The following is an 11,230-nucleotide window of genomic DNA, read 5'->3' as shown; positions in this document are numbered from 1 at the left end:
AGCTGGGGTGACGAAGATTCTGATGGTTTCTTTCCCTTTGCTTTCTTCAAACGGTGCGTTTTCTACCAAATTAGTTGATTCTATAGATTTATATGTCAACGCCGTATTCTTACATTGAGCGCAAGCTTGGCAATATGGAGTATTTTCCAAAGTTGCATAACTGCAGACAGAAGTAGCTACAGGTCAATTTCTATTCTCCCCCTGTTCTCCAGTCCAATTTTTGTTCTCCCTATGTTCCCCAAGGTTGCTGTAACTTATTTTTAAGCCCACTAAATAAGTACATGGAGTCTAAGGATTGTCATCTGAGAATCATTATGCATATAGGAAGGAGTTAGTACCTGCTTTGCTCTTTTAGAACTGATATGGGATTTTAGTCACTTATTTGTAAACTTCAAAAATTTTGGAGAGATGGATATATTTCAGTATTACATCAACATTCTATTACAGATAGGCAGTAGCGAGTTGCTGTTGATGGGATCTTTAGTGATCCAAGACCTATCGTATCCTAGTTCCACAGATTTGCATTCTTGGTCCACTGGTATTTTCACTGTATACGTGATTTGGTTGTAGCCTGGATACCAAGATTGTTCAGTAACTGATGATGCAACACTTCGGGGTTTAGTAAAGTCTCCACTTATGAGAAAAAACTGCCCTCGGCCTCAATCAGGACATGGACTGGATCTCTGAATGCAGTCAGTGGGGTATGAGGCTGAACTCCAGTAATACGAAATCACTGCAGATTTTCCACCCCATCTTCCCCGTAAGGTTGATGGGACTTTGCAGAATGAGTCTGAAGCTTTAAATATACTATGTGTCAGTTTCAATCCACACCTTACTTTATGAAACATCTAATAACATCTAATGGAAGTTAGGTATTGTTCACAACGCCTCATATTTAAATAAGTGATAATATCAATGCAACATGTTTTAGGTCATTTCCCCTTCTTTTACTATATTATTATTCAGTGTGGTCTGTTCCCACCAAATTTTTATCTCTTACATATGCTTGTGCCAACCTTTTCTCTCTTTTAAGCAAGATTGGTTCCTGATGGTAGGTTTTTGTCTCCTATTGTTTAGCAGTTGTGACTTGGACCATCGATGGACAATCTTCTTTGTTACTTTTCTTGAGGGTTATATTAACAAAGATCTTTCATAATCACAATTGATCCCTAATCCAGTGGTTCCTGGTGGTAGGTTTATATCTCCTAATATTTGCAGTTGACTTGGACCACTGACGGACAGTCTCATTTGTCACTTTTATGTAAGGTTTATTTCAACAGAGATCTTTCACATGCACAATTGATTACTGATCCCTTTTTCCCACAGAAAACAAACAGCTTAGCTGAAGAGCAGCACCAATACGCAGTACATGTGCCTCGTAGCCAAACTCCTCAGTTCCAGAGGTCCTTTGAATTGTGCAACAGCCTCTCAAATACAATTCAACTTGCAATTTAATATTTCACTTATATTGTTTTTTAAATAATTGTTCTCCATTACCCTCTGTTACTTTATTTGTATTATATTCTTTGGTAGATTGAATTTGAAGTCAATGGCCCCTGTAGTCTTGTTCCACCACATGAATAGGGTTCATTATAATAATACTGCACCTGCAGGTTATTCCAAAAGTTACACCTGTAGAGCTTTTAGATAAATTTAATTTACAAAGATTTGTCTTACTGCTCAACTAGTACTCTAGCTCCCTTTTGCCACTATGCTGTTTGTCAGCCTATAATTGGCATTAATTTTCAAGGACAATACAAACTTTAGTGGTTGCCGGTAAGCACCTAATGTTTGAATCCAGAGGATAACCAAATAGCATATTCTATAATTCAAGGGCAGGCCTACATCAATGATCATTCTGTGTACTGTTGAATCTAGAGGATAACCAAATGGCATATTCTACAATTCAAGGCCAGGCCTACATCAAGGATCAACCTGTGTATTCCAGGACTGGGCTGATTTATTTGGTGTTTATGGTAAGAGTCGCGGCATTTTGTCTTGATTTCCTGCAAACCTAGGAGTGGTGATCATTGTATTAAGAGTTTTATTCCCAATAAGATATGCAGGCTGGACATTTGGGAAGTTAGCACTTACAAGTGTCACTGACTTTGAAATGGACTCAAGGGTAAGTATGTGGTGTCTCCATGGATTTTCTGGCTAGTGATGTAGAGAGAGTACAAATCCACAATTAAATTCTGGACAAGACTACCCAATTAACAGATATTCTTCTAAGAGCAGACTATGAAGAAGAAGGCTCTACCAAAGACCCTTTGGACATGGTAAAAAAAATCGGTAAAAATATGTGTGAGATGCATGGAACTCTTACGAGAACCATGCTGAAGTGATACTCTAAATGTGGGACATTTTGGAGATGGTTGGCCTTTCCCTAGATGTGCAAACTAAAATTCTGTATTATTTCCATTGAGAAATTTTAACTAAATACTGTCTTCATATAATGTTTGTGACTAAATGAACTATTTATGATAAATCTGTTACAAAATTCAGTTATAAGTATTTTTAGAGGGTTTTTCTTGGCTTCAAACTATCAAAAAAAAGCCAGTTAAGTGTTTTTGGAGGGGTTTTAAGTATTCCTGGATTTTAGCTATTTGCCGGGAAGGGGGGGGGGGGGTATTGTATCCTTACAAGAATACAAAGCTTCACCAACTTTAGAAGGAGGCTTACTACTTAAGCAAGGGGAGTTGTTACATGATCATGGCTGGTGTTGATCTCCCACTTAAAAATGTCAATTTCCCTTTAGATGAGCTGGGGAAGAAAGAGTCCTCTAACTTCTGTCTATCCTAGAGAAGAAAGAGTCCTCTAACTTCTGTCTATCCTAGAGTAGTAATACCTCAGGAGACAGGAGCCCAAGCCTGAATGTGCTTTCTTACTTCTCTATTCTAAGGAAAATAACTGAATTGGGTTCCCTGGTAATGGAACACCAGCTTGGCAAGTAACAATCACCACTCAGTGATTCCAGATAATTTATCCTACCCTTGTTATGTAGAAGATGGAGGGAGTACCCTAAGGTAGTATGCTTTTAGTAGCTAACTAGCATCTTACCAAGCCAACCAGGCAAAATAAGGTGTGGGGCTGCTGGGAGGATATGTCGAAAGAAAATCATTTTCATACATCCAGAAAGTTTGCAAAGACCCTAAAAAATATGGAAACTTTATTGATGTAAGATGGAAAACCTGGGCAAGGGTATATATGTAGACTGTAACTTCCAACATAGGGTGTGCATTGAAGGTAAATTAGAAATTCAGATATAATTCCTAAATGTTGGCTTTAACCACATAGTATACGCCTTGAATGACACCAGCCACAGATGAACCACTTTGCTTGGGTAACATCTGCCATAGATTTTTTAACAAATATGGTTATCTCTTCCGCAACCTTACAAGAAAAGCCTTCCTCCTTCAACGAGTGTGCTTAACATTTTCTATTATGCATGATGCATGAGTAGCTTGCAGACTTGTGATAATAAATCAGGTGTGGTTGATGAAGTACTTTGGGTTGCAGAGGAAGACTAGGCCTGTGGCCAGCATTATCCTGATACAGTGAGCAGCCTATGGTTGATCATCAAGCACAGGCAGAACAGAAATTGTCCTATGGTGTTGGAAGTCATCCTTCATCCTAGCAGAGGCTTCCTGTTTAGCCACATGGTGAAAAGGTCAAGGTCAATCCACATCTGTTCCAAACCACGACCAATACACCCAAGAACAAAATGGTCTCCAGTAGTGGGGGGGTGGGGGTGTTGACCCAATCACAAAGGTTCCAGTCATGTATCACCCCGTAATCCTTCACCTCCAGTTAAAGGTACTCAGAGATGATAGCATACAGCCATCACTGCTTTGAGCACCACTGAAGTAAACTCCTGGAATTGCTCTGTAGGATTTTCTTTTTAAGTTACAAATTCAACTACCACAGCTATAATGGCAAGTTTCTCCAAAGGTGACAGGTTACCAAGAAATACCTGTCAAGAGCTTACCTGGGTATTTTTGATAGGACAAGACCTGCACTGAGACCTCACCAAGTCTGCAGATACAGTATCCAAAGGACAGGCTCTTGCCAATGATATGTTGATCTGTATACCCTCTGTATACCCAGGTAGTTCATTAATTGTTTTAGGGCGAGTTTGGACTTCTCCTCCTCCTTCACACCACCCAGGTCATGTCAATTGCACCTCTTAAAAACGATAGATCACCCAATTGTCAGGGTACATTAACAAGTAGACCCCAAATGAGTGAGCCCAAATTGGTAACGAGTGAACACTTGAGAACATCTGAAGGCCAGCAGCTACTCTGAAAGCCTTGTAGGTTGTCCTTGCAGCAGAGGAGGAACTTAGAGTCCAGATGAATTAAACATTTGAAAATGTGACTATAAAACTACAGGCCTCCATCACCTACAACTTCTGAATATCCTTGAGTAGTGCAGTGTAAGCATTAATAAATGCTGTATGCAGCATTCCTTTAGCGATCATAACACAGGCTTTCATAGATTTTTACTTTATATCCCATCCTACTCCCTTTCTTCCACCGTAATGTCTAATCACTCCAACTCTGTTATAGTATTATTATAGTTTACACCTGGTCTGCAACCGAACAGTGTAACCCACATAGGTAGGAAGTACGCATTGAGAGGAGTTCAAAGGACACCATTTTCTTTCCCATTTGCTAATTAACAGCTTCGGAGATATGCAAACCTAACATTTTGAACCCCTGTACCACTAATCGCAACCCAAATTTACATAGATAATGAGTTTATAGAAACCCAATTTTTCACTCTTCAGTAAATGAAAATTTTCTAAGTCTCATGTTGATCTTGACAAACAAACCACAGCCGGCCGCCTCTCCCCCCCGCCCCCCCCAAAAACGAAATGCTCCTGTTCGCTCATTTGTGCATAATTATTCGTTTAAGACTGTTTAGTTGAAGTTCTACCCACGCATTGGATTTATCCAATTATTTTGATTTTTTTTCAGTTGGTGCATTTTTTTAAGCCCCTCCTGGTCTTTCAAGTCTCAAGTTAATCTTGCCCTTGCTTGAAACTGCTCCTGTTTGTTCGTGTTTGTGCATGCGTTGAAGACTGTTTGGTTGAAGTTTTGCCCCAACATATTATTTATCCAACTAATTCGACTTTTTCCAGTTGATGCGCTTTTTGAAGCTCCTCCCAGTCTGTAACCAATGGGAGTTCACTATTCAAATATTTTTAATTAGACTTCAGATATTAGGTAGACTTCAGATATATTTCCAATTTCACTTCAGTCAGTAGATGCCACAAAAATGGAAGTTGAATTGTGTGTTTCTTGTGATATTAGCTACTTTTGTGCATTTAAAGAGGTTTTTTTTAGAGGAGGAGAAGACAGTGGACTTTTTAATAAGATACAGGGTATTGCCCATACAGGTTTTATGCAAAAAGTGAAAAACCTTGTAGGTACAGAGAAAATAGGAAGCAGTGGGTGCGCAACCGTTACATTTGCTATAGTAAGAGCAAGAAGAGGAAGTATTGTAATTTTGTAGTAATGACTACAAAGGTACCTTTTTAGAAGGTACACACCTTCCTGCTGGGCAAATTTTGTTTCGCCAACCATTGGGTGCCAAAAGTTTTGGGAACACTCCTCTATTTTAAGTTCCCTACACTGTCACCAAATACATCTGTGGATTGGCACAATTTCTGCAGTGAGGTGACAAGTCAAGTGCATGGCTAGAAAATCAGCCACCGATTTGGGGGCACAGGTTTCATATAATCAAAATTGATGAGACATTTTTTGTGAGACCCAAGTACGGTCACAGAAGAGTGTCGCAGCAAATCGGTGGGGTGGAACATGGGAACGGTGGGGTGGAGCATGAGAACAGGGACAAATTCACAATAATACCCTTAACAGAGGCAAGGAAATATTCGATAGGAGCGCAAAGACTCTTATACCTATTATATAAAATACATACAACCCGGGTAGGTGGTAATAAATAGTACACACACAAAGTGGTTAATCACTTGGAAAGTATTTGTGGACCCGACAGACAGCATAAATTGCACACAGACCATTGAGAGGCTGTGGAAAGACAGATGTAAAGGAGTGGACAGAGAGGCCGGGCTCAGAACAGAATATCTTGTCCAAAATTACTCCAAGCATTTGTTCCTGCAGAAATTAAGAGGAGGAAAGGCATCATGAGCTATTCAAAGCTGTTGACGTTTTGTATCTGCCACAGTCTAAAGGCCATACACATACCTACTACTGACGTCACTAACAATGAAGAAGACACAGACACTTACGAAGCTTTTGGCGAATCTACACCTGGCCCATTACACTGTTAAGAAGGTATTTTAAATGCTCTTTGCTGTTGCTCTTTTTCTATATATCTATCACTACCTTCCTGTCACAAAGCTCGTTTTCTATGAAACCAGTGTCTAATGGAAAGCATGCACAATGTTAACAGTTCCTCTTGTCGAAACATAACGTGCTTGCCAAGACTCTTTCAATTTGCAGATAAGGCACGTAGTGCCGTTGTTCCTCCACACCCTTACTAAAACCAGAAGTGTTAAAAAAATTACCATTAGAGTAGCGTCTCCACAATGTTGGGTTATGTTGAGGTAGGGACAATTGGAAAATGAAAGTTTTGCCGTAGACAATATCGATACATTTAGGAAATAACTCCGCATAGGACATTTCTTTGGAAATCACAGATTCCTAATGTATTTGGGTTGCTCACTGAGAATTTACCATTACTTTTGGGGTCGACTGTAATTAACCCCCAAGGCTCGTACTAAACACGGTGAAATATTGGACGCTCCAATCTCAAGTGGCTTTCGTTTTTGCGGGACTGTTCCTTGCATTCCGTGCGGAGTTGTTGCCTCGAATTACCACTATACCAACAGAAAACAACAAAATAAGAAAACTAACAGAAAAAATTATTTTTTTTACGCTGGCCGGAGGCTTCCAGAAAATGACCTTTGACTTTCTTTAATCAGAAAAAAAACAGCATTTCCCAAAACAATAATGGTATGAAACATACAAAAACTACCATAACAAGCAAGAAAAAATTTTGTGTGTAGGCGCAGATGCAGACTGGGTGTAAATTTTACCTCTGTTGTTTTCTATAACCACTGATTATCTGAAAGTGTCTAAGTGGAAATTTATCTGGAAATAAGATCAGTCATTGAGACAGAGGACTATTCCTTGAAATGAAGTCTACAGCCATTGTGTTACTTCAGTCATTGAGACAGAAGACTATTCCTTGAAATGAAGTCTACAGCCATCACAATGGATATAGACGACCAAGGTTCCAGCATCCTGTTTCTGCCACTTGTCCTAGTTATGGGACAAGCATTCCCAAATAGGTGAAGATGTAGGTAAGGGGAAGGATACGGATACAGTAGTTTTCTGGCAGGGGACAGGCTGGGAAGGATCCTCACACTTTCCAGAGGTATAAGCTGCTGGGTAACTAGATCAGTATAAGGTGCAAGGGTAAAAGGATAAATTGGAAATATTGTAATTTGAGCCATGACAAAAAAATACAAAACAAACCTCAGTTACAAGACAGTTTTCTCCTGGCTTCTTTTCACGTTTCCCTTTCGATATTTCTAAAATCAGGTTGTTTCCTTGCAGACTATACCTACATTTCTCCAAAGTGGCATACCACCTTGCCACAATGGGAAAAGCAATTCTGGTGACTATAACAGATTTGGCTAATTTATTTCATTATACATTGTAAATGGTAAAAAAAAAAAAAATTCGATTTTTTCTTCGTAATAAATTATGTTGGCACTTGGGTGTATGATGGATGGCATGGAAGACCACCGCCTTTGGGGTTTGATAAGATGCTGATGGACCATAATTTAGTGTAGGAATGGTTTAGGTTTAACCTTAATCCCTGTGGGTGGGTGCACACAATGTGTGTGTGTGTGTGTGTGTGTGTGTGTGTGTGTGTACATATGGTAATGCAGTATTTTTTCCTTTCAGCACCCCGCACTTGGGGAAAGAGCTTTATTGTTGATATCTTTTTTTTTTTACCTATATATTGACAAAGTTTCGATATGGATAATAAATATACAACACAGCTCTCTCTAACTTGATTAGAATTTTTACACAAAAACTGTTTGGATTCAAGCGTATAATCAAATACGTTTGCTTATCAAATCAGGATATAACTCTCACAATTAACATCAAAACCAAACACCACCCGCCACGATACAATGACAACTATGGCACACTTAAAGCCACGATACAATGACAACTATGGCACACTTAAAGCAGAGTAAGGCACGAATCCTTGCACCTGCTGCAACAAATCAATGAATTTTTCCATCCTGGTCTACGTACAACTTTTTGAGGACCCAACCAGTAATGGCGCTCAAGTCTGACAATTATTCATATCCAACCTTCTTGGCCTTAAAAAAAAAAAAAAAAAAAAAAAAAAAAAAAAAAAAAAAAAAAAAAAAAAAAAAAAAAAAAAAAAAACTAGTGGAATAGGAACAGTAAATTATGTCATAATAATTAGGTCCAACGGTTAAAGTAAGGCGGCAAATTTATAATGTTTGAAAATTTGGTTTCGTACTATGATTGGCAGCACTTGCTTCTCTGACTTCGTGACGTTGAACCTTAGAATATGACAGATATTTGTGATTCAGGAAACCATCCAATGCTTAGCTAGAGAGAGCTGCATGAAGATACCCTTCATTAATGTAATTATATGGCTATTGAAAACTGTGTACATATACAATATTATGATTCTACGTAGATCTACGTAGAAGGCCAGTGACTGGTACTAAACATGGCGGACGCTTCCAGGGACAATGTTTAGTACCAACCCTTAGGTCAATAACGTAATATTATAACAAAATAATATATATATATAAAACCCGGCGGCGAACTCTTAATACCATTGTACGTTTCTTAAATTATTTAACCTGTACTGCACTACATACACAATCAGTATTGCAGTCAAAACACAGCTACTACTATTACTAAATACACCACGGCCAATCCCTAACTCTTCCATCATCATCATCATCAACCTACAGCCATATTTACTGCAAGTTTCAATTATATGTCACTTAACATCTATATTGACACATTCGAGAGCAGCGAGGTTTTCGAAATATTTTGTCGTTGAAATTATGACAAGAGAAGACATTTCGTGCTGTGAGTGCCACTTGGTCTTTAACAAATACATAGTCAGGAGACATTTTCACGGGTGACAAACTAGCGGATACATTTTCAAGGGTGCTAAACGACTGTCTGAGGGCGATATCTCAAACTCACATGTACTTGCTCCGTCTAGCTGCTTTGCTTGCTTATGTCACGTAATTACATCAGGCATTTGGTATATTTATAAGTAAATAAATATCAAATTACTCACGTTCTCGATGTTTAGATGACGTTATTTTTGCTAAAAAAGACTTGGGAAAACCGACTTGATCAACTTTCACTATGGAACAACCACAACCTACTGGTAGTTTACTGTTACCGTGCAGTGGGCGAAGAGAACACAGAACGGAACGTACTCGAGAGTCGAGCCACACTTTAGAGCCAGCAGGCAGGCAGACGGCAGACACTCCTGAAACGTTCTTGTTCACTCTTTGGCAATAGATTATACGTCATTCTCGGGTTTTTATAGACTTGAGGCTACAAGTTCAGCATTAACAATGTTTTCATAGATATGATAAGGCAAGGCTTCTCAAGTTGCAATATGTGTCACAGAAGAAAAGGGAGGGGCGGAAAAGACATTTGAAAAATTCTATCTGGCAACTATTGCATTCGATCAACCCGTCCTCCGTTCTGCGTCTCAACATTCAAAGGGATTCCTTCATGTGCTTTACGTGTTGGGTCTACGTGGCGATGTACAGAGCATATTCACATTTACCGTTGAAACATTGATACATGTTAATGATAACGCTAAGCAATCTGTTATTCTGTTTTGAATAGAAAGTTGTTATCAAAGTTATCTGTCTGATAACAAATCACACATTTATTGATTTAGGCCAAGAAAATTTTATTACCAGTTTACAGGTGTCCTTGTTCTTGTTTTTGGTTTTTCAATCGCCGTAAACGATATTCAGAGCTTTGTTGCGGCAGCAACTAAGACGTCATCACTCACCAAAGCGCGTCAGGGAATTTCCATGTTAGTGGCCTTCAAAACATCACATGACGAAAGGGGGCCGGGGGTGGCGGGTTGGTGTTTGGTTGTAGGGTTACTATTTAGGTGGGAGGGATATGACAATGATAAGACTACTAGTGAAAAATCAGCTCTTACACGAATGGTGTTAGAATCGATTCTTATTTGCTTCTCAGTGACTGTTGCCTGGTGTTAAAGTGATGTCATCTGCGTATTTTTATGTATTCATACATATGCGCTAGTCTATTTTCCTATGCACTTTTAGCTTTCCCTATAAGGCCAATCCGTTCTTTCGAGGCCCTTTATTTGATCCGTGGGTTATGAACGGTTCTTTTGGTTCACTATAAATGTTCATCACATGAATGCAAGCATATAGTAATGTACTTTGTTTAGTAAGACGTGGTGTTGCCAAGGTTATAATGTGACTCACTCTTCGAGGTTCAATATAACCAGCTGTCGTTCAGACTTGTAACAGTTGTCGTATTTTTAAATGATTAATTGTTATGATGAGCTAAAACGGTCAAATAACTATATGTATTATATATATAATATATATATATATAATAAATAAAATAATAGATATTATATATGTATATATGTATATTATATATATATATACTAATAATATCTATATATATATTATACTATATATATATATATAATATATAATATATATATATATATATATTAAGGGAGACCAGACGTCCGCGGAAGCCCCGTTTGCAGTGCCTGTTCCCGGCTACCGCTGTCTCCGGAAATGTCGCCGGTTTTCACTGACTGAAAGACCCGAAATTGTAATTCACGGGGAAAGAAACGAAAATGTTGACCACACCATACATTGTTGCACACCGTACTACTCACACCATAAAGCGCATATCACTAAGGAAATTATAAAACAGCTTTGCACGGCATAATTTGCGAATTACCTTTCATCCTGCGGTGTTTCGCCCGTAGCTAATTTTAATACTGTTCAATAACTTCAATCATTGGTACGTACGCAGTCATTAAATTATAGCCTACCTTGATTTAAACAATCGAATTTTTATTCAATTCCTTGGCATTTAAGGGTAAATAGGGGGATATAAATTGCTGCTTTATGAAAGGTAAGGGCTGCAGT

The 11,230-nt window shown here is 38.6% G+C and overlaps 1 protein-coding gene across 1 annotated transcript in view; it reads right to left on the bottom strand.

Moving 5' to 3' along the window:
* LOC135216507 (protein mono-ADP-ribosyltransferase PARP12-like) overlaps positions 1-9,496 on the bottom strand; it is a 376,362-nt gene extending 366,866 nt beyond the window's left edge. The window contains exon 1 of the mRNA XM_064251894.1: positions 9,358-9,496. The gene's annotated coding sequence lies outside the window, so the exon portion shown is untranslated. The remainder of the gene's footprint in view (positions 1-9,357) is intronic.
* Positions 9,497-11,230: the final 1,734 nt, after the last annotated feature.

This window comes from Macrobrachium nipponense, chromosome 19, assembly GCF_015104395.2.
Source record: "Macrobrachium nipponense isolate FS-2020 chromosome 19, ASM1510439v2, whole genome shotgun sequence".
Classification (NCBI taxonomy): Eukaryota; Metazoa; Arthropoda; class Malacostraca; order Decapoda; family Palaemonidae; genus Macrobrachium; species Macrobrachium nipponense.
This window is presented reverse-complemented; position numbering and strand designations above follow the sequence as displayed.